The sequence below is a fragment of the Oncorhynchus gorbuscha genome, linkage group LG08, assembly GCF_021184085.1.
Source record: "Oncorhynchus gorbuscha isolate QuinsamMale2020 ecotype Even-year linkage group LG08, OgorEven_v1.0, whole genome shotgun sequence".
Taxonomy (NCBI): domain Eukaryota; kingdom Metazoa; phylum Chordata; class Actinopteri; order Salmoniformes; family Salmonidae; genus Oncorhynchus; species Oncorhynchus gorbuscha.
In genome coordinates this window covers 34,231,387-34,255,606 of record NC_060180.1, presented here as the reverse complement: position 1 = coordinate 34,255,606, position 24,220 = coordinate 34,231,387, and the positions used below count along the sequence as shown (strand labels likewise).

Sequence of the window (24,220 nt, the reverse complement as noted above, 5' to 3'; positions counted from 1 at the left end):
CAACATCTCACGATGCGTGTTGCTTTCTTCTTCGCCATCGTTGTTTTGGTCCCACATGCTGAGTGCTCATTGGCTATTGGCAGCAGTCCTTGCCCAATCACGTCGCAGCACTGCTCATACTACATTATCGGGACATCCAACAGGGGTCCGGAGAATGGAAAAGCTATCATCGGTGTGTCCTTGACCTGCTCAAACTATGCGAGTCCCGATGTACTGATCCTAGCCCAAGTTCATAGGATTTCACCCCGATCATGAAAACATGTCTGGAATGGCAAAATCAATCATGTAGTGTATCCCCAGCATAACCCTGAGGCTACAGTCAAGGATAAGAACGATTAGAAGAAGTCCCACTACCTCCACAGGCCATCAAACATGCGAAAAGACAATACAGGAATAAGGTGGAATCCTACTACACCGTCTCCAACGCCCGACACATGTTACAAGAACTACAGTCTATTACAGATTATAAAAGAGGACCCAGTTTTAAACTACCCAACGATGACTCAGACGAATGTAAATGCTTTAATACGACTCCTTATCAGACGAATGTAATGCTTTTATACACGCTTCAACAAAAACAACACAGAGCCTTGCTAGAGGGCCCCCGCTGTTCCAGAGGATTGGGTGATCTCGGACTGACGTTAGTAAGACTTTAAATCGGGTCAACAATCGTTATTGGGCCCCAGGGCCAGAAGTTATTCAAGTGTGCGTTCTCAGGGCATGAGCAGACCAGTTCGCTGGCATCTTCACATACTTCTACTTTATCTCAGTCTATAATCCCTACATGTTTCAAGCTGCTACCATCATTCCTGTTCCCAAAACTCTAAGGCAATGTGCCACAATGACTACTGCTCTGTAGCAGTCATATCAGTAATAATGTCATCATGTGAAGTCCTTTGAAATGCTGATCATGGCACACATCAACTCCATCATCGCAGACATCCTGGACCCACTCCAATTAGCATACCACCCCAACAGATCCGCACATGACGCAATCTCAATTGCACTCCACACTGCTCCCACCCAGACAAGAGAGAATTATGTTCATCGACTACAGCTCAGTGTTCAACACCATAGTGCCCTCCAAGCTCATCAACAAGCGTGGCACCCTGGAACTGAACACCTCCCTTTGCAACTGGTGAGGGTAGGCAAAAAGCACCTCCGCCAAACTGACCCTCAACATGGGGGCCCATAGGAGTGTGTGCTTAGTCCTCTCCTGTACTCCCTGTTTACCCACAACTGTGTGGCCACGAATGACTCCAACTCCATTATTAAGTTTGCTGACGACATGACTGTGGTTCGCCTGATTACTGACAATGATGACACAGGTGGAGGTCAGAGTCCTTTTAGTGTGGTGGGATCAGCAGTGGAGTAGGTCAAGAGCTTCAAATTCCTCTGTGTCCACATCACTGAGGACCTAACATGGTCCTCTCACACCAGCACAGTCTTGAAGATGGCACTACAATGCCTCTTCCCTCTCAGGAGGCTGAAGAGATTTGGTATGGGCCCTCAGGACCTTTTACAGGTGCACAATCAAAAGCATCCTCACTGGTTGTATCTCTACCCACAAACACAAAGCCCTACAGAGAGTGTTGCGGAGGGCCCAGCGCATCACTGGGTGCGAACTCCCGGCCATCCAAGACATTCATGCCACCTGAGCCATGGACTGTTTTCTCTGCTCCCGTTCGGTAGGCAGTACCGGAGTATTGGGTCTCGGACCAACAGGCTCAGAGACAGCTTCTTTCCCCAGGCAATAAGACTGTTGAATAGCTACCCTTCTCCCACAGATTATCCACACTGACTACATGCACTGACTCTATGCTCATCCATAGCTCTCTACCATTCAGGCACACACTCCTACACGGACACTCTTCTCATTCACGCATACACACATACCCACAAACACACACTCTCATGCACCCCTGCTCAAACACTCCCTACTGAGGCCACACAAATGCTGCCATAGTGATTATAGTGACTACGATTACCATTCGCTGCTGCTACGTTGATTATTATGATTATCATTATCATTGGTAGTTATCCTGCTACTAGTCACTTTACCCTTGTTTACATACCTACATGTACATATTTTACCTACCTCAATTATTCCAGCACATTGGATTTATGGTATTGGCACCGACCTGTATATAACTGCATTACTGTGTTTCTCTTCCTTTTTTCCCTCTCTTGTATTGTATGTGTTTTTCTTCTTATCTATAGGGAAATTCCACGTTCAAGCAGTTATGCTGAGACTCTGTTTTTCACTTTAAAATGTATGCCAAACATATCAGCCGCCAACAAAAAACGGCCATTAATCATTCAAATTTCACATTGCTGCAGGATTATTTTCCTGCTGTAGCAAACTCGCTCAAATTAAGATCCTGTACAACTCTATGCACAATGACTACTTTGAACAATTTACACAGTAAAAAAAAAACTATTTTAGAAACTGTGCAGACGCAAACACTGTATCTGCACAGATCTTCCTGTAAATGTGAAATTGTTAAAAGGTGTCCTTGTGCATAGAGTTCTATGGTTTGTTAAATCAATGGTTTTAGACTCAGCGTATTTCCGTTACCATGGACTCATATTAGTACCTTTCATTCTGCATTGTTGGGAAAGAGCTTCTAAGTTAAGCATTCATTGTACTGTTTTACACCTGCGGTATCTTGTGTATGTGACAATACAACTTTGAAACTTGAAACATTTGTGTACAATACACACATTTTTCTCACAGCATGTTTCTAATTGTGAGGATAAAGGGTATCTGAACGAACCTCTGAAGTGTAATGGAAGAAACATGTCTATAGCAGTACCAGGACTGCACTTAATAAGCCAAAGGAGCACAGAGTATCAGAGCGGACACTAGACGGGGTCATGAGTTGATTGAACACCCAGATTAACATTCATTGTACCCCTTTATCTTGTGTATGCTCTGAAACTTGAAACATTTGTGTACAATACACACATTTTTCTTCCAAGAGCCATTCATCTACTGACAGAAAGGGGAGTATGGAGGTCATAGAGATTGAACACTGATTAACACTCCCCTTTAAGCTCTGCTAGTCTTCCAAGAGCCATTCATCTACTGACAGAAAGGGGGATGGAGGGAGAGAGAGAGCGAGAGAGAGAGAGACAGAGAGAAAGAGAGCAAGAAAAAATAGAGAGAGAGGATACGGTTGAACGTCAACAGCTAAATCACCAAGCAAACAGCGGATAGAGAAAACACAAAGACAGTGTGTGTAAACATCGATAACTGTGATGCGGATGTGTGAGAGAGTGGAACAAGGCATGAGTGTGAGTGTGTGTGTGGAAAGACACACATACACTAGAAAACCCTGGTATGAGAGGCCGTCCCGTAGTATTATGTTGCATCTCTGCCCTGCCCTCCTCTCCTGACCAACAGATGGCATCGGATGTCCCCCCCCCCCCACACACACACAGTGACATCGACAGAGTCTTAACTGTAATGCACAAGAACATACAAACACACACTGTGACACAGCCACAAAAGTTAGAACCTCACTTGCATTTATAAATGGCAAGAAAATCCAGAAGATTGAATTAAATCTACTCCCCCTCTCCTCCTACAAAACCACAACAATCTCAACCACGTCAGCCAGCCAGGACACGTTAAACATGAATCCAAATGGCCGAAGGCTATATTTTGATAAAGCATTTCAATTTGCCACAGCTTACTGAAAGCATTGCTGATCTGATCACTAACCCTGGGCTTAACAAATGACAGACAGAGTTCGAGCAAACTTTCACACACCCCCCACATACACGCACACACACACACACACACACACATACACAGACACACACACACAGACACATAAGGATATACAGTAAAAGGACATTACACACACAGATACATATATGTTCAAGGTCGCAGACACACAGGCGAAAGATGAAAGGAAGGAAGCGGAGAATAGTGAGAGGAAAGGATCCATCTAACAACAAACGTTCCCACAAATGTAGAGAACCTTCCCTTAAGAATCTCATTAGGTCAAGCGAGATCCACACAGAAAGGGTTTGTTGAGATCGGTGTGGAAGAACTTGACTGGCCTGCACCGACTGCATTCCAACTAATTGCCCAACATCAGTGCCAGACCTCACTAATGATCTTGTAGCTGAATGGAAGCAATTCCACTCAGCAAATGTCCAACATCTAGTGGAAAGCCTTTCCTGAAGTGTGGAGGCTGTTATAGCAGCAAAACGGGAACCAACTCCATATTAATGCCCATGATTTTGGAATGAGATGTTCGACGAGCCATGTAGTGTATTTGTTTGTCCAACGGTTCCGTCTGGACAGTCGGTTTTGTGGAGAAGACCTCTTCGAAATGAGGATGTCCGCGACAGTTAGCTCAGACTACTGCTATAAAGCTTGTGGATGTCGAAGAGCCAAACAACCGACATTGTTGTTTGTAGTCTCTTTCAATATTGGTGACATATTCGTTTATAGCTCAGGTTAAACCAACTATTTTGTGACTACGTTCTTGTCCGGATCCTCTCATGTGTAGAAAAAGCTGTTCACAAGCCCCATATTAGGGAATAGGCTCAAACCTTATATCGGCGGAAAGAGGGGATTGAGCTGCAGCCACTACATGAAACAGTAAGTCTCTAGAAAAAACACACAGAGAGCTATTTAATATTCAAAATGACTTCACTGTGCGATTGACAGAATGTGGTTAACATGTTCTCAGGACTTAAGATATTAATGTTCTTCACATGTTTCAAATCAAATCAAGTTATATTTGTCAGATGCTTCATAAACAACAGGTATAGACTAACAGTGAAATGCTTACTTATGGGCCCTTCCCAACAGTACAGAGAGAAAAAAAGAGAAATCATAGAAATCATATTTGACAAGAATAATTTAATACACAATGAGTGACAATAACTTGCCTTTATACACAAGCTACCAGTACCGAGTCGATGTGGAGGAGTACAAGGACATTGAGGTAGATAAAGTGCCTTCGGAAAGTATTAAGACCCGTTGACCTTTTCCACATTTTGTTACGTTACAGCCTTATTCTAAAATGTATTAAATACATGTTTTTCCTCAGCAATCTACCCACAATACCCCATAATGCTAAAGTGAAAATGTTTTTTAATTTATTTTTGGCAAAAATATTAAAATAAAAAACAGAAATACCTTATTTATATAAGTATTCAGATCCTTTGCTATGAGACTCGAAATTGAGCTCAGGTGCATCCTATTTCCATTGATCATCCTTGAGGTGTTTCTACAACTTGATTTGAATCCACCTGTGGGGCGGCAGGGTAGCCTAGTGGTTAGAGCGTTGGACTAGTAACCGAAAGGTTGCATGTTCAAATCCCAGAGCTGGGATTCTGCCCCTGAACAGGCAGTTAACCCACTAGGCCATCATTGAAAATAAGAATTTGTTCTTAACTGACTTGCCTAGTAAAATAAAGGTGAAAAAAAAACACTCGGGCAGCCGAGCGGAAGTGGAAATGGAGGAAAACTCGCCTCCCTGCGGACCTGGCATCCTTTCACTCCCTCCTCTCTACATTTTCCTCTGCTCCGTCTCTGCTGCTAAAGCCACTTTCTACCACTCTAAATTCCAAGCATCTGCCTCTAACCCTAGGAAGCTCTTTGCCACCTTCTCCTCCCCCTCTCCCCCCTCCTCGCTCTCTGCAGATGACTTCGTCAACCATTTTGAAAAGAAGGTCGACGACATCCGATCCTCGTTTGCTAAGTAAAACGACACCGCTGGTTCTGCTCACACTGCCCTACCCTGTGCTCTGACCTCTTTCTCCCCTCTCTCTCCAGATTAAATCTCGCGTCTTGTGACCGGCCGCCCAACAACCTGCCCGCTTGACCCTATCCCCTCCTCTCTTCTCCAGACCATTTCCGGAGACCTTCTCCCTTACCTCACCTCGCTCATCAACTCATCTCTGACCGCTGGCTACGCCCCTTCCGTCTTCAAGAGAGCGAGAGTTGCACCCCTTCTGAAAAAACCTACACTCGATCCCTCCAATGTCAACAACTACTACAACTACAGACCAGTATCCCTTCTTTCTTTTCTCTCCAAAACTCTTGAACGTGCCGTCCTTGGCCAGCTCTCCCGCTATCTCTCTCTGAATGACCTTCTTGATCCAAATCAGTCAGGTTTCAAGACTAGTCATTCAACTGAGACTGCTCTTCTCTGTATCACGGAGGCGCTCCGCACTGCTAAAGCTAACTCTCTCTCCTCTGCTCTCATCCTTCTAGACCTATCGGCTGCCTTCGATACTGTGAACCATCAGATCCTCCTCTCCACCCTCTCCGAGTTGGGCATCTCCGGCGCGGCCCACGCTTGGATTGCGTCCTACCTGACAGGTCGCTCCTACCAGGTGGCGTGGCGAGAATCTGTCTCCTCACCATGCGCTCTCACCACTGGTGTCCCCCAGGGCTCTGTTCTAGGTCCTCTCCTATTCTCGCTATACACCAAGTCACTTGGCTCTGTCATAACCTCACATGGTCTCTCCTATCATTGCTATGCAGACAACACACAATTAACCTTCTCCTTTCCCCCTTCTGATGACCAGGTGGCGAATCGCATCTCTGCATGTCTGGCAGACATATCAGTGTGGATGACGGATCACCACCTCATGCTGAACCTCGGCAAGACGGAGCTGCTCCTCCTCCCGGGGAAGGACTGCCCGTTCCATGATCTCGCCATCACGGTTGACAACTCCATTGTGTCCTCCACCCAGAGCGCTAAGAACCTTGGCGTGATCCTGGACAACACCCTGTCGTTCTCAACTAACATCAAGGCGGTGGCCCGTTCCTGTAGGTTCATGCTCTACAACATCCGCAGAGTACGACCCTGCCTCACACAGGAAGCGGCGCAGGTCCTAATCCAGGCACTTGTCATCTCCCGTCTGGATTACTGCAACTCGCTGTTGGCTGGGCTCCCTGCCTGTGCCATTAAACCCCTACAACTCATCCAGAACGCCGCAGCCCGTCTGGTGTTCAACCTGCCCAAGTTCTCTCACGTCACCCCGCTCCTCCGCTCTCTCCACTGGCTTCCAGTTGAAGCTCGCATCCGCTACAAGACCATGGTGCTTGCCTACGGAGCTGTGAGGGGAACGGCACCTCAGTACCTCCAGGCTCTGATCAGGCCCTACACCCAAACAAGGGCACTGCGTTCATCCACCTCCGGCCTGCTCGCCTCCCTACCACTGAGGAAGTACAGTTCCCGCTCAGCCCAGTCAAAACTGTTCGCTGCTCTGGCCCCCCAATGGTGGAACAAACTCCCTCACGACGCCAGGACAGCGGAGTCAATCACCACCTTCCGGAGACACCTGAAACCCCACCTCTTTAAGGAATACCTAGGATAGGATAAGTAATCCTTCTCACCCCCCCCCTTTAAGATTTAGATGCACTATTGTAAAGTGACTGTTCCACTGGATGTCATAAGGTGAATGCACCAATTTGTAAGTCGCTCTGGATAAGAGCATCTGCTAAATGAGTTAAATGTAAATGTATCTCCACAGAGCAACTCTGGAGCACTGTCAGAGTTACCATCAGGTTCTTGGTCACCTCCCTGACCAAGGCCCTTCTCCCCTGATTGCTTGGTTTGGAGATTCCAAACTTCTTACGTTTAAGAATGATGAAGGCCACTGTGTTCTTGGGGACTTTCAATGCTGCAAAAATGTTTTGGTACCCTTCCCCATATCTGCGCCTCGACAAAATCCTGTCTCTGAGCTCTATGGACAATTCCTTCGACCTCATGGGTTGGTTTTTGCTCTGACATGAACTGTCAACTGTGGGACCTTATAGAGACAGGTGTGTGCCTTTCCAAATCATGCCCAATCAAATTGTAAAAACATCTCAAGAATGATCAATGGAAACAGGATGCACCTGAACTCAATTTAGAATCTCATAGCAAAGGGTCTGAATACTTATGTAAATAATATATATTTTTTTATATATATACATTTGCAAAAATGTCTAAAAACCTGTTTTCACTTTGTCATTGTAAGGCATTGTGTGAAGATTTATGAAGAACGTTTAAAATGTAAACAATTTTAGAAAAAGGCTGTAAACTGTGGAAAAAGTCAAGGGGTCTGAATCCTTTCCAAATGTACTGTATGCTAATATGGCAAAAATTTGCTAACTATGGCAAACATTTGCTCGCTAACCAACAACTTTAACAATGTATTTGAGAGTCAACAAGTGCTCACTGTGCTAATTAATTTTTATTTTCAATAAACATTGGAGACAAAAATATAGTTTTCATGTTTCTAAGCCAACCCCGTCTGTTTTGCCCCATAGTTGCACATGTATCGGTTTTGTTGCCAAACAACCAAATGTTATTATACCAGATAGAGTATATTAATGTCATTATTAATGTCACCTGAGTGTAAAAGACATTAGGAACACCTTCCTGATATTGAGCTGCGCAACCTTTTGCCCTCAGAACAGACTGAATTTTTAGGGGCATGCTCTACAAGGTGTCGAAAGTGTTCCACAAGGATGCTGGCCCATGTTGGCTCCAATGCTTCCCACAGTTGTGTCAAGTTGGCTTGATGTCCATTGGGTGGTGTACCATTCTTGATTCATGCTGGAAAACCCAGCAGCGTTGCAGTTCTTGACACACTCAAACCGGTGTGCTTGGCACCTACTGCTATACCCCGTTCAAAAACACTTAAATATTTTGTTTTGCTCATTCACCCTCTGATTGACACACACACAATCTGTGTCTCAATTGTCTCGGCTTTAAAAAAAATCCTTCATAACCTGTCTCCTCCCCTTCATCTACACTAATTGACATCAATAAAGGATCATAGCTTTCAAATGGATTCACCTGGTCAGTCTACGTCATGGAAAGAGGAGGTGTACCTAATGTTTTATACACTCAGTGCAAAGAATGTGAGAGTAGGGTGATTCCCTAGGCACTTATGTAGATGAAACAACTTGAAAGGTAAGCAACAAGTTGAATGCACTTTAAAGTCAATCTCAGCTCTGTTAAAAGTACACTCAAGAAAAACTATTTCATTGATCACAGTGATTCAGGAGTATGATTAAAACAGGTTAACTTGCCACACCAACATTAGACAACTACTCAACAAAAAAAACGTACATTTCTGAAATAAACCAATCAAATCAACGATGAGGCTAGTCAGATTAACCAATAGCTGACACGGACATGGTGGCATAGCGGAGTTCCGTGAACCAAGAGGTTGTGAGTTGAAGTCCCAGGTCGACAGCATGTTGAATAATAATTACTGTATAAATGAGCATGTGCCATGTAATCATCTACAGGGAAGTGTGTCAAATATGTACTGTGAGTTGTGAAAACACTGTATGTTAAAAGCACTGTGTGAGTATCCCTAACCTTGCCAAGAGACAAAGAGCTATGAATGGATCAGTAGCTGACCAATCAGGGCCTTGATTGGCTCGGCAACAGTAACAAGGCGTGATGTGTAAATGAAAAAACAATTTTTGGAGGGAGAACGTTTCTTTGGGACCATCAGGAGATGTCCTGACAACTGATACACAGAAATGTCCTGCAATGTTCCCATGAAATGTGTCATGAACATTAATATCTTATATTCTGAGAACATGGCAAGCATGTTCTGTGTATGTTTAGTGGGATGTTGATATTCTCCTAACCCACAGAAAATTGGACACAATTATTCTTCTTGCAACGTTCCCATGAAAAATGTCTACAACATTCATGTTAAGTTCTGAGAACATGTTTACCACGTTCTGGGTAAGTTTTTATTTTACATGAAGGGAATGGTCTCATGGAAATAGTCCTTGCACGTCACTGGAACACTCCTATGAAAATGTTAGGTAATGACCTAATAAGACTCTTAAGGGAACGTTCTCTAAAGTTGTGGGAATGTTTGTTGTTAGCTGGGCACACACACACACATACACCCTAGTTAGACAGGTGAAACAGTTTGACCCACATTAAGCATTCAATGAAGGACAAGGAACACGAGTCCTGACTTCCAGAGAACAGGTGGTGAGGAAAGAGGAAGGCAGCCAAACACCACCACGCGAAGAGACGTGAGCTGAGTCCTTCACTCTTTGTGAACAGGTGATGAGCCGTGAGATAACATTACTGGAGACTGAATATACACTCTCAGGAAAAAAGGTGCTATCTAGAACCTAAAAGGGTTCTTCCGCTGTCCCCATAGGACAGGGATCATCAACTAGATTCAAACGCGGGCTGATTTTTTTATTGAGTGGATGGTTGGGGGGCTGGAACATAATTACAAATCATTTGTAAACTGCAAATTGACAGCACGAAGCACAAACAGATATAATATTGAAATAAAACATCATTTCCAACCTTGCTTGCATTTGTTTATGATCACGTCTCTCTATTATTCGTGGAAATACTTGGGAACAGATTTCCCAAATTTAAAACACTTTAAGCTGATTTCCTGGCATTTCTTTACAGTTTTTTTCCAACAATGAAAATTAGAATAAAAAAATAAGAATAATTTTGCTCAGAAAACTTAGGGGGGCCAAATAAAACCACCTGCAGGCCAAATTCGGCTGGCGTGTCAGTTGGGGAACCCTGCCATAGGAGAACCCTTTGAGGAACCTTATTCGGTTCCAAGTAGAACTGTTTTGGGTTCCAAGTAGACCTTTTTCCACAGAGGGTTCTACATGGAACCCAAAAGGGTTCTATCTGGAATCAAAACGGGTTTTACCTGGAATCAAAAAGGATTCTCCTATGGGGACAGCCAAATAAACTTTTTTTCTAAGAGTGTAGGCTGATAGAGAGTTTCAGGTCAGCCATCCAGCCATCAATTTATCCAGCCACCACCATAGACTGGAAAGATATAATGATCTTATAATGCCCAAAGATTAGAACAACCAGCCAAGAAAACCTCTGAATGAACAAGAGAAAGACAACAAAAAAAGACAAATGGAGTGATCGATTCTCTGGCCTGTGAGTCACATCTGAGAAAATGTAGCCAAGAAAGTAAATGAAAGTATATTGAATGGAATAAGAGGGAGATGAGAGAGAGTGTTTAGTCTGTTCTTCCATCTCTATTTTTATTGTGACCTAGTTATCCAACACAATAACAAAATAGCTTGAGGGCTAACTCCTGGTTACACATAGAGCAGGGTTGGGGGCCACAAAAAACCTGAACTCATCAAGAGAGGCTGCATTGGCTGCAGGGGCTGCGTACCCACATATATACCTACACATGCAGTCAGAATTGGCCATAACCTTCTGAGGGCCCATGCAAAAATGTGCATTTCCATACATTTTGCGATAGAGTGCAGATAAAATGTTGTCCATTTTTAAGCAAATGTCCAGCAGTGTTGTCCTGACTAATGCCATGTTAATATGATATCTGAGTGAGAGTGACTAACAAAATCAATGGGGCCCCAGTCCATAATTCTACCATGATTACCACAAGTTTAGATAGCTGGCTAGACTAACTTACCAATATAACCATTTTTTTTAGCTGAAATGTGCTAATTGAGTCAGTGACTGACATAAGAAGAAAAAACTGCACCTAGTCTATTCTACAACTCTACAACAGCAAGTTGAGACCCCAACGGAGATCGTAAAAAATATTAGTATCATATTGTGTGTGTGTGTGTGTGTGCTGTGTGGGTGCTGTGTGTGTGTGTGTGTGTGTGTGTGTGTGTGTGTGTGTGTGTGTGTGTGTGTGTGTGTGTGTGTGTGTGTGTGTGTGTGTGTGTGTGTGTGTGTGTGTGTGTGTGTGTGTGTGTGTGTGTGTGTGTGTGTGTGTGCGTGTGTGTGTGTGTGTAATTGACTTTCCTGGGTCTGATAGCTTCTTCTCCCCGAGCACGTCAGACAGACTGTCAGTTCCCATCTTTGTGCCAACCAGGCTAATAATATAATCCTCCACACCCAAAGACTGTGATTGTGTGTACGTGAGTGTGTGTGTGTGTGTGTGAAGTCACCTTCTGTGGGCTAATTGTAAAATCCTGAACACAGACGACAACCTCAGCGTGCTCACTATGGTTACCAATGTTTTTCAAGGTCAAACCCCCCCCCCCCCCGCTCCAACACACACACGTACCCTTTCAACACCCCTTTCTTCCAAACCGTTCCTCTTTTAATCGCCCACCTCCCCTTCCTCCTTTCCCCCTCTTACTTCACTCCCTCTATCCCTCCTTATCTAGGCAACCTTCAGACACTCTCCTCCCTTCATATTCCCAGCCCTTCATGGTTCTGACCATTTTCCTCCATTGAGGTTTTTACAGCTTCCAGGGACAGAGGAGACCACCACAATGGACAAGAGGATTTCACTCTGCTAACACTCTTTCTTTTCATTTCTCTCGCTCTCTTTATCTCCTATCGCATCCCCTTGTCTATTTCTCATCTCTCCTCTTCCAAAGCCTAACTCCCTGTGAAGGTTTATGTGTGAGGTCCCTGCAGGTTGGCTAAAACCCCTCTCTCTCCTCCCTCCCCTCTCTTTTTTCCCTCCCTCTCTCCCCATGGTTAGCAAAAACCATCACACCTTTCTCTCTACACTCCTCTCCCCTCTCTTTCACTATCCCCCTCTCTCCCCAGGTTTGGGTAAATTGTCATCTCCCTGCTGTGCCCTGAAACCAGAGAGACATCATTATTCTCTGCCCATCAATGAAGAGGCTAAGCATTTCACATCCTTTTGCGTTGCCCTGCCCCATTTAAATTCCTCATCCCACCTTCTACTCTGTTAATTTTCTATTTTCCTCCCTCCTCCCTTTTTAGTCTTTTCCTCATTCCCTTTATCTCTTTATGTTATCACCTATATACTGTACATCCATTTTCCACCTAATTCTCACTACATCGTTATCTAATATCTCTCTTTCCACCTTTTCACTCCATCATTTTCTATCTTCCTCCCTCAGTCTCTGTCTCTCTGAACCATTCCTCTAGCAGTGGGAAGCTTAGCAACAGCAGCAGGCAGCCTTCATGCTAACTCCACTAAAGGGATTATAGGGGTGTGTGTGTGTGTTTATGTGTGTATTTTGCACATGTATCAGAGAGAGAGAGAGAGGAAAGGAATAGAGATGGAGACGGAGAAAGCTGTAGAGTAAAACTGGTGTGATATACAGTGCATTCAGAAAGTATTCAGACCCCTTGACTTTTTCTACATTTTGTCACATAACAAGCCTTATTCTAAAATTGATTAATTACAAAAAGATCCTCATCAATCGACACACAATACCCCATAATGAAAATTAAAAACAGTTGTTTAGAAGAAGAAAAAAATGCAAAAACTGAAATATAACATTTACATAAGTATACAGACCCTTTACTCAGTACTTTGTTGAAGCACGTTTGGCAGCGATTACAGCCTCGAGTCTTCTTGGATATGGCACTACAAGCTTAGCACACCTGTATTTGGGGAGTTTCTCCCATTCTTTTCTGCAGATCCTCTCAAGCTCTTTCAGGTTTGATGGGGAGCTTTGTCAGGTTCACAGCTATTTTTAGGTCTCTCCAGAGATGTTCGATTGGGTTCAAGTCCGGGCTCAGGCTGGGCAACTCAGAGACTTGCCCTGAAGCCTCTCCAATGTTGTCTTGGCTGTGTGCTTAGGCTCATTGTCTTGTTGGAAAGTGCACCTTAACCACAGTCTGAGGTCCTGGGCGCTCTGGAGCAGGTTTTCACCAAGGATCTCTCTGTACTTTACTACATTCATCTTTGCCTTGATCCTGACTAGTCTCCCAGGCCCTGCCGCTAAAAAACATCCCGACAGCATGATGCTGCCACCACCATGGTTCACCGTAGGGATGGTGCCATGTTTCCTCCAGACCTGACACTTTCCATTCAGGACAACGAGTTCAATCTTGGTTTCATCAGACCAGAGAACGTTATTTCTCATGGTCTGAGAGTCCTTTAGGTGCCTTTTGGCCAACTCCAAGCAGGCTGTCATGTGCCTTTCATTAAGGAGTGGCTTCCATCTGGCCACACTACCATAAATGCCTGATCGGTGGAGTGCTGCAGAAATGGTCGTCCTTCTGTAAGATTCTCCCATCTCCATAGAGGAACTCTGGAGCTCTGTCAGAGTGACCATCAGGTTCTTGGTCACCACCCTGACCAATGCCTTTCTCCCCTGATCCCCAGATCTGTGCCTGGACACAATACGTTCTTGGAGCTCTAAGGACATTTCCTTCGACCTCATGGCTTGGATTTTGCTCTGACATGCGCTGTTAACTGCGCTGTTAACCAAATCATGTCCAATCAATAGAATTGACCACAGGTGGACTCCAATCAAGTTGTAGAAATCTCAAGGATGATCAGTGGAAACAAGAAGCACCTGGGCTCAGTTTCGAGTCTCAAATAAAATAAAATCAGATTTTATGTGTCATATACACAGTTAGCAGATGTTAATGCGACTGTAGCGAAATGCTTGTACTTCTAGTTTCGACAGTGCAATAATATCTAACAAGTAATCTAACAATTCCACACAACTACCTAATACACACAACTCTAAGTGAAGGGATGGAATAAGAATATGTACATATGAATATATGGATGAGCGATGAACGAGCGACATAGGCCAGATGCAATAGATGGTATAGAATTTTAATTTGACCTTTATTTAACTAGGCAATTCAGTTAAGAACCAATTATTATTTTCAATGGCTAAGAACAGTGGGTTAACTGCCTGTTCAGGGGCAGAACGACAGATTTGTATCTTGTCAGCTCGGGGGTTTGAATTTGCAACCTTCCGGTTACTAGTCCAACACTCTAACCACTAGGCTACCCTGCCGCCCCAATACAGTATATACATATGAGATAAGTAATGCACGATTTGTAAACATGATAAAAGTGGCATTTTTAAAGTGACTTGTGGATTGGTCGATTGGTCAGACAAGTTTTGAACAATTCTAGTCACGGGTACATCCTGTTTGAGTTTTTGCCTATAGGACGGTAGAAAAATGGAGTCGTGGTCGGATTTTCCAAAGGAAGGGCGGGGCCTTGTATGCATCGCAGAAGTTAGACTAGCAGTGATTCAGTGTATGAGTGTAGCATGAGTGCTACAATCAATATGCTGATAGAATGTAGGTAGCCTTCTCAAATTTGCTTTGTTAAAATCCACAGCTACAATAAATGCTGCCTCGGGATATATGGTTTCCAGTTTGCATAGAGTCCAGTGAAGTTACTTGAGGGCCGTTGTTGTATCGACTTGAGGAGGGATATACATGGCTGTGATAATAACCAATGAGAATTCTGTTCGGCATTTGATTGTAAGGAATTCTAGGTCAGGTGAACAAAAGGACTTGAGTTCCTTTATGTTGTTACTTTTACACCATGAGTCGTTAATCATGAAGCATACACCCAGCCCTTCTTCTTCGCAAAGAGATGTTTATTGCCGGCGCGACGCATAAAGAATCCCGGTGGCTCCAACAACATGTTCCGAAAGAGCCATGTTTCTGTGAAACAGAGAATGTTATAATCCTGGAAGTCTCTCTGAATGCAACCCTTGCCCTAATTGAGTGTACCGTGTTATCTAGAGACTAGATATTGGCGAGTAATATACTCGGAAGTACATATTCTTATTCCATCCCTTCACTTAGAGTTGTGTGTATTAGGTAGTTGTGTGGAATTGTTAGATTACTTGTTAGATATTATTGCACTGTCGAAACTAGAAGTACAAGCATTTCGCTTCAAGGGCACTGCGTTCATCCACCTCTGGCCTGCTCGCCTCCCTACCACTGAGGAAGTACAGCTCCCGCTCAGCCCAGTCAAAACTGTTCGCTGCCCTGGCCCCCCAATGGTGGAACAAACTCCCTCACGACGCCAGGACAGCGGAGTCAATCACCACCTTCCGGAGACACCTGAAACCCCACCTCTTTAAGGAATACCTAGGATAGGTTAAGTAATCCCTCTCACCCCACCCCCCCTAAGTTTTAGATGCACTATTGTTAAGTGACTGTCCCACTGGATGTCATAAGGTGAATGCACCAATTTGTAAGTCGCTCTGGATAAGAGCGTCTGCTAAATGACTTAAATGTAAATGTAAATGTAATGTAAATGTGTGCACGCCTTCGAAGTCTGACCAGGAGGCCGCTCCATCGACCTCTTCTGCAGCGACGTTGTTTTGGGTTGGCCTCTGGAATCAGATCAGATCAGACCAGATGTCCTGGGTGGTGGTGCGAACAAAGGATCCACTTCAGGAAAGTCGTATTCCTGGTTGTAATGTTGGTCAAATGTTGTCGCTTTGATATCCAATAGTTCTTCCCGGCTGTATGTAATAACATTCTTACATTTTCAGTGTAAGAAATAATACATAAAAATACTTTCTTGAGGACTAGAAGCGAGGCGACCATCTCCGTCGGCACCATCTTTAATAGAAAAGGGTATGAATACTTATGTAAATAAGGTATTTCTAAAACCTGTTTTCACTTTGTCATTATGAGATATTGTGTGTAAATTGATGAGGATTTTCTTTTTTTTAAATCAAAATGTGGAAAAAGTCAAGGGGTCTGAATACTTTCCGAATGCATTGTAACAGTGACTCATTTCAGGACACTAGCCATACTTCGCTTGTCACTCCTTCACAGGAGAGGCATTTGAAGAAGAACTGCAAAAGTGTTGCTAAGGCTCCGAGATTTGAAATCAGTGGAGTGCCCGGTGGAACCAGAGTATGATAGCTAAGAAGCTGGCGAAAATTCAGGCGTGATTGCAAATGCGGAGGGAGTTGAAAAGAAAGCACAGAAGGCTATTGTATAAAATGCCTGTCTCCGGTTTGCATCTTCAAACTAAGGGCAACCATGACAGAGAGGGAGAAGCGTTCATCCATGTATACAGGTAATAGTCTAGCTAGCTACATTTTCAGATATTATAAGTTTCTACTTTGATCAGAAAGTTGTTTTCATTGCAGGTTAAAGTGTACTGTTAGCTAGCTAACATTTGCTGGATGGTTCGCTAGCTAATATTACAATCTGTGTAGAAATATTATTTGTAACTCAGAGCCATTTGCATTTCTGGTAATAGCCTAATTTTAGCTAGATAGCTAACATTGAAACAAAGTTGGTTAGCTACCTGTAGATTCATGAAGGTTAGTAACATTATGATTTGGGATTATGGTTAATTTTTTAGCTAGCTACCTAGATGTCTAAACAGAAGACTCCACTATGCAAGTAACCATTTCACTGTAGCGTCTACACCGTCTGTATCCTGTGCATGTAGTGTGTGTTTATCAGAGACGGTAATGTGAAAAACAACATGACCTGCACCAAAGTCAAATTAGGATAGAACTTTAGTTCAAATTCTAAAATTCTCCGGTAGAACGCCCTGATTTTAGTTTTTCACACTCAAAACCGTAAGTTATTTTCTGTAATTAGCTCGCCTTTAACTTTAACTAATAATGATCTTGTTGTGAGTTTATTTTCCTTTAATAATGAAGACAAATGATCTAAGGTTAAGACTTTGTCAGCTACATGATATGGTCGTTATTTGAACTGGCTTAACGTTAAGCTAGCTAGCTAACAAGCTAGAAACTAACCCGAACATTGTTTAGAAAGTTGCGTTTACTTGCCTGATTTGCCACATTGACAAATACTAAATGTATTGGTGTTAAAATACTTTTTGAGACCCCCAGGCTGTTGATGTCATGCAGCCTGTTGTTTTTGTGTATATACTTTTTCATTACGACAACAACAAGTTCATGACATCACTGTGACAACTGTATAGGGAATGCTGTCATTGTAAATAAGAATTTGTTTACAATGACGGCCTACCCTATACAGGTTAAATAAATACAACATAAATAGCTACAGACATGTCGATAGACGTAGTATAAAACAGCCTTTAGTCTTGAAATCTTTTTTTAGTACACTACCGTACTCACTGTTAGCACATGGCCTCACGTGAATCCTTACAGAGATGGGTGAGGCTAAGGCTTAAGAGGGTGTGAACGATGCTGAATGGGTGTAGACAACGAATCAAATCAAATCAAATCAAAAAAACATTGTCACATACACATGGTTAGCAGATGTTAGTGCGAGTGTAGCGAAATGCTTGTGCTTCTAGTTCCGACAATGCAGTAATAACCAACAAGTAATCTAGCTAACAATTCCAAAACTACTACCTTATAGACACAAGTGTAAGGGGATAAAGAATATGTACATAAAGATATATGAATGAGTGATGGTACAGAGCGGCATAGGCAAGATACAGTAGATGGTATTGAGTGCAGTATATACATCTGAGATGAGTATGTAAACAAAGTGGCTTGGTTAAAGTGGCTAGTGATACATGTATTACATAAGGATGCCTTTTGTGGTCGCATCGGCACTTCGCTCCCGGAGGTAGTATAACTTTTTCATTACATTTCATTACATTTCATTATAGCACAACGGTTTGATTTGTCTAATCTTAGCAATTTCTTCTCAGCTAGCTACATAGCCGTCTTTGTATCAAAGATAATTGCGTAATTATCGTATTTCGCCGTCCTAACGTAGTCTTCACTAGCCAGCTAGCTAACGTCCACTGATTAGCTGCACTGGAGAAACTATTACACTCAACTGAACGACTTGATTAGTGTAGTGTTAGCTAGCTACATAGCTGTCTTTGCTGTCTTCGTATCTTCGTATCCAAGATAATTGTGTAGTTTAGGTTTAGAGTGTGTAGTCTTAGAGTGATTATCTTAATTTACCGAGGTTAGCTAGCCAGCTATTTGTCGTCCTTAACGTAGGAGACTCTGCTAGCTAGCCAACAGCTAGCCGACAGCTAGCCAACAGCTAGCCGACAGCTAGCCAACAGCTAGCCGACAGCTAGCCAACAGCTAGCCGACAGCTAGCCAACGTCTACCGAATAGACTCACAACCCGGTCGCATTCACAGGTAGTATCACTTTTTCATTTCATTACAGTACAACGGTTTGATTTGTTTGATCGTAGCTAGCTACATAGCTAGCTACATAGCCGTCTTTGTATCAAAGATAATTGTGTAGTCTAGAGTGCTAGCCAGCTATTGTCGTTCTGTTAACGCAACGTAACGTAAACAACACTACTAGCTAGCCAGCTAGCCCCCGAATAGCAGCACTGCAGAAACTATTACACTCAACGGAACGACTTGATTAGTGTAGTGTCAACAACGCACCCACTGCCAGCTAGCCTACTTCAGCAGTACTGTATCATTTTAATCATTTTAGTCAATAAGATTCTTGCTACGTAAGCTTAACTTTCTGAACTTTCGAGACGTGTAGTCCACTTGTCATTCTAATCTCCTTTGCATTAGCGTAGCCTCATCTGTAGCCTGTCAACTATGTGTCTGTCTATCCCTGTTCTCTCCTCTCTGCACAGACCATACAAACGCTCCACACCGCGTGGCCGCGGCCACCCTAATCTGGTGGTCCCAAGCGCGCACGACCCACGTGGAGTTCCAGGTCTCCGGTAGCCTCTGGAACTGCCGATCTGCGGTCAACAAGGCAGAGTTCATCTCAGCCTATGCCTCCCTCCAGTCCATCGACTTCTTGGCACTGACGGAAACATGGATCACCACAGACAACACTGCTACTCCTACTGCTCTCTCTTCGTCCGCCCACGTGTTCTCGCACACCCGAGCTTCTGGTCAGCGGGGTGGTGGCACCGGGATCCTCATCTCTCCCAAGTGGTCATTCTCTCTTTCTCCCCTTACCCATCTGTCTATCGCCTCCTTTGAATTCCATGCTGTCACAGTTACCAGCCCTTTCAAGCTTAACATCCTTATCATTTATCGCCTCCAGGTTCCCTCGGAGAGTTCATCAATGAGCTTGATGCCTTGATAAGCTCCTTTCCTGAGGACGGCTCACCTCTCACAGTTCTGGGCGACTTTAACCTCCCCACGTCTACCTTTGACTCATTCCTCTCTGCCTCCTTCTTTCCACTCCTCTCCTCTTTTGACCTCACCCTCTCACCTTCCCCCCCTACTCACAAGGCAGGCAATATGCTCGACCTCATCTTTACTAGATGCTGTTCTTCCACTAACCTCATTGCAACTCCCCTCCAAGTCTCCGACCACTACCTTGTATCCGTTCATGCTCTACAACATCCGCAGAGTACGACCCTGCCTCACACAGGAAGCGGCGCAGGTCCTAATCCAGGCACTTGTCATCTCCCGTCTGGATTACTGCAACTCGCTGTTGGCTGGGCTCCCTGCCTGTGCCATTAAACCCCTTCAACTCATCCAGAATGCCGCAGCCCGTCTGGTGTTCAACCTTCCCAAGTTCTCTCACGTCACCCGCTCCTCCGTTCTCTCCACTGGCTTCCAGTTGAAGCTCGCATCCGCTACAAGACCACGGTGCTTGCCTACGGAGCTGTGAGGAGAACGGCACCTCAGTACCTCCAGGCTCTGATCAGGCCCTACACCCAAACAAGGGCACTGCGTTCATCCACCTCTGGCCTGCTCGCCTCCCTACCACTGAGGAAGTACAGCTCCCGCTCAGCCCAGTCAAAACTGTTCGCTGCTCTGGCCCCCCCAATGGTGGAATAAACTCCCTCACGACGCCAGGACAGCGGAGTCAATCACCACCTTCCGGAGACACCTGAAACCCCACCTCTTTAAGGAATACCTAGGTTAGGATAAGTAATCCCTCTCACCCCCCCCCCCCTTTAAGATTTAGATGCACTATTGTAAGTGCCTGTTCCACTGGATGTCATAAGGTGAATGCACCAATTTGTAAGTCGCTCTGGATAAGAGCGTCTGCTAAATGACTTAAATGTAATGTAATGTTGCAGTATATGATATAGAGTACAGTATATACGTATACATATGAGATGAATAATGTAGGGAACATTATATTAGGTAGCATTGTTTAAAGTGGCTAGTGATATATTTTACATAATTTCCCATCAATTCCCATTATTAAAGTGGCTGGAGTTGAGTCAGTGTGTTGGCAGCAGCCACTCAATGTTAGTGGTGGCTGTTTAACAGTCTGATGGCCTTGAGATAGAAGCTGTTTTTCAGTCTCTCGGTCCCAGCTTTGATGCACCTGTACTGACCTCGCCTTCTGGATGATAGCGGGGAGAACAGGCAGTGGTTCGGGTGGTTGATGTCCTTGATGATCTTTATGGCCTTCCTGTAACATCGGGTGGTGTAGGTGTCCTGGAGGGCAGGTAGTTTGCCCCCGGTGATGTGTTGTGCAGACCTCACTACCCTCTGGAGAGCCTTACGGTTGTGGGCGGAGCAGTTGCCGTACCAGGCGGTGATACAGCCCGACAGGATGCTCTCGATTGTGCATCTGTAGAAGTTTGTGAGTGCTTTTGGTGATAAGCCGATTTTCTTCAGCCTCCTGAGGTTGAAGAGGCGCTGCTGCGCCTTCTTCACGATGCTGTCTGTGTGGGTGGACCAATTCAGTTTGTCTGTGATGTGTACGCCGAGGAACTTAAAACTTACTACCCTCTACACTACTGTTCCATCGATGTGGGTAGGGGGGTGTTCCCTCTGCTGTTTCCTGAAGTCCACAATCATCTCCTTAGTTTTGTTGACGTTGAGTGTGAGGTTAATGTGTACCAAAAGATGATCATGATCACTTATGCCAGGTTACGACAGCTGACATAACTGACATAACACGGTCAGTATAAAGGTTGTTAGCAGCCACCAAGCCAGCCATAGTTAGTGTTGCCTCTGCACCAAAACACAGTAAGCCGATATTGTTGCTTGACCACAAAACACATGTAATCACCGTGGTGATTACTAGATTAGGGCTGGACAGAATCTGCAGGAAAGGAATATAATTACAGGTGGCTTTGTAATGATTTAAATATAAATATGCTTTCAATTCAAGCCTCACTACTAAAGCCTACTATATATTCATTATAATGTGCTGACCCAATGGAGCAAACAGCATTACAGCTTGACCACATTTCAATTAAAGGGCTAATACAGTGCAATAGACAGAGAATGCAAATACAGCCAAACAGAGACAATGCTATAGCAACCCAAAGTTTACCCTACAAACACTATTTTATAGTGTACCCATGGGTATACTTCATTTTCAAAAAGTGCTACATGAAATTTGACAGCGTTACCCTACAGGATTTATGTGTTTACATAATCAAGAAAGCCTATGAAATCTGTTATGAAATGCTGCTGCTGGAATAACAGAATTTATGACAGAGGGTTGAGCTACAAACCCAACTATACCAATTCCATATACAGTAGGCTATCAATCACTTATCTGCCTGGATACAATACAGCTACCAAACCAATCCACTGCAGACAATCATCCAATATTATTGGATGATTGTCAAGGTAAGCTCCAGGTAAACACTCGCTCACATTCATCCACAGGTAAACAAGCACACTCCTTTCTCCCTCTCTGATCTGATCTCACTCTCTTAACCCTGGAGATATGTGAGTGAGGAGACAGGGTTAGGGTTGGAAGAGGTCCACATGATCACACACCGACAGGAATTTATTCTCAGTGTGCGTATACATCTGTGTGTATGAGTGCGTATGTGCAAGTATGTGATTGCATCTGTGTGTATGTGTGTGTGTATTATGAGTGTGTGTGTGTGCGTGTGTTTGGCTTAGTAGAAGTTAACTCACCCAGGACTGAAGCGTGGACTTTGTTCCCTTGTCATTGTTGTGTGTGTGTATGTGTGTGTGTGTGTGTGTGTGTGTGTGTGTGTGTGTTTCCCGGTACTGTGTCCCTATCTCCTCTCTGTCCATAAGTTTGATCAGCTCTTCATGTGCCAGTCTTCCTCTCCTCCAATCCTCAGGTCTTCAGATCCCTCCTCTCTCTCTTCGTCAGCCTCCCTCTCTCCCTCAGCCCCTGGCATCAGCAGCTGTGCCAAACACGCCACTCATCCCTCTTTTCTTTGCTCTCTCCTTCTGTCTCTCTTCCCGGTTTGTGTATTTTGCAAACAAACAGACAAACACCTTTTTCTCAGCTCCTTGTTATTCAAAAATAAGTCCCAGAGAACCAGGTGGAGGGGGGTCTGTGAGATCTACTCCCCAGAGAAGGTGCTCTTCAGTGTGGGTGTGTGCTCACCGTCTCCCCTGGCATGGGTCTGGTTCTCTATGTGTGTGTTTGTGTGTGTATGAGAGAGGGAGCATGTTGGCTCTGTTGCTGTAGCTGTTGCTTCTGCCTCTTTCACAGCGTGTGTCTCTATCAGTGTGAGCGTCTCTCTGTCTTTCTCTGTCTCTCTCTCTCTCTCCTCTCTGTCTCTCTCTCTCCCTCTCTGTCTGCTGCTCAGGCTGTTTGGATTCACAATTGGCTCTGCCACCAGGCTCAGGGCTTAGGGATCCTCTAGCAAGAGCTGGACTTGAACAAAAACATAGAGGGAGAGAATAGAGGATTTGAACTGGTCTGTATTTGGCACATTGTAAAACACACATGTCATAACTGTCAACCAATCACATGTTTGAGAGAGAGACAGAAAGACAGAGGAAAAAAAGAGAGAAGCGAGATAGAGGAAAGATGGAGCGGGAAACAGAAAGGCAAATTGGCAGACAGAAAGAGAGAGAGGGGGGAGGATTTACAGTATATCGTTATTTGTCGATTGGAAATTATGTTGGGAATACTGTGTAGCCAGGGACTGGGGATTATTGGGAATGATTGTGTCCAATAATGATGAGCAAACACGTTGAACAGTGAAACAGATTTTTTATTTGTTACTATGAACAACTCCCCTCATTGTCAATGGAGCGTGGACGGAGCTAGCACACACTCACAATCATTTCATATCACTGTTCCACCCGTAGAGAGCCAGTGTACTTTCTATGAGATTCACACAGACCTGCCTGTGAAATATGGATGAGTATGTTTTTGTGGCAATTTGTTAAATCAGATGGATTATGGCTCAGAGAGAGAAGAAGAGAGAGAGATAGAGGAAGGAAGAGATGGAGAGAGAAAATATACATGTTTATTGTTCTGTCCTTCTGCCCTGTCAGAGTGGATAAAATCATCAGCCAGCTGGGTTCAGGCAAAGACACACGCATTTACCCCCCCCCCCCCTCCCCCACACACACACATATCCCCAAGACACACACACACACACACGCTCACACACTCACACCCAGACTTCCTGCATGCCCTTAAAGTCAGTTAAGAGCTCATCACAGGAAAGGAGAAGTGTGGCCCTTGATCTAGAGGCCAAGGGTCTGGCATCTCAATAACCTCACCGGAGTCCAAGGCCAAGGAACACCTGCTGCCCAGCTAATACACACACACAAACACACACATGAACGTGCATGTACATGCACACACTCACACACATGCATACTCACACACAAACAGATACATGCTCACAAACACGTAACCACACACACACACACACACA

General features: G+C 44.2%; 1 protein-coding gene across 2 annotated transcripts in view; it reads right to left on the bottom strand.

Moving 5' to 3' along the window:
- LOC124041522 (leucine-rich repeat and immunoglobulin-like domain-containing nogo receptor-interacting protein 3) overlaps positions 1–23,119 on the bottom strand; it is a 60,115-nt gene extending 36,996 nt beyond the window's left edge. For both annotated transcript variants that reach the window (XM_046359209.1, XM_046359208.1), the window contains exon 1: positions 22,485–23,119. The gene's annotated coding sequence lies outside the window, so the exon portion shown is untranslated. The remainder of the gene's footprint in view (positions 1–22,484) is intronic.
- Between the last annotated feature and the right edge of the window lie 1,101 nt (positions 23,120–24,220).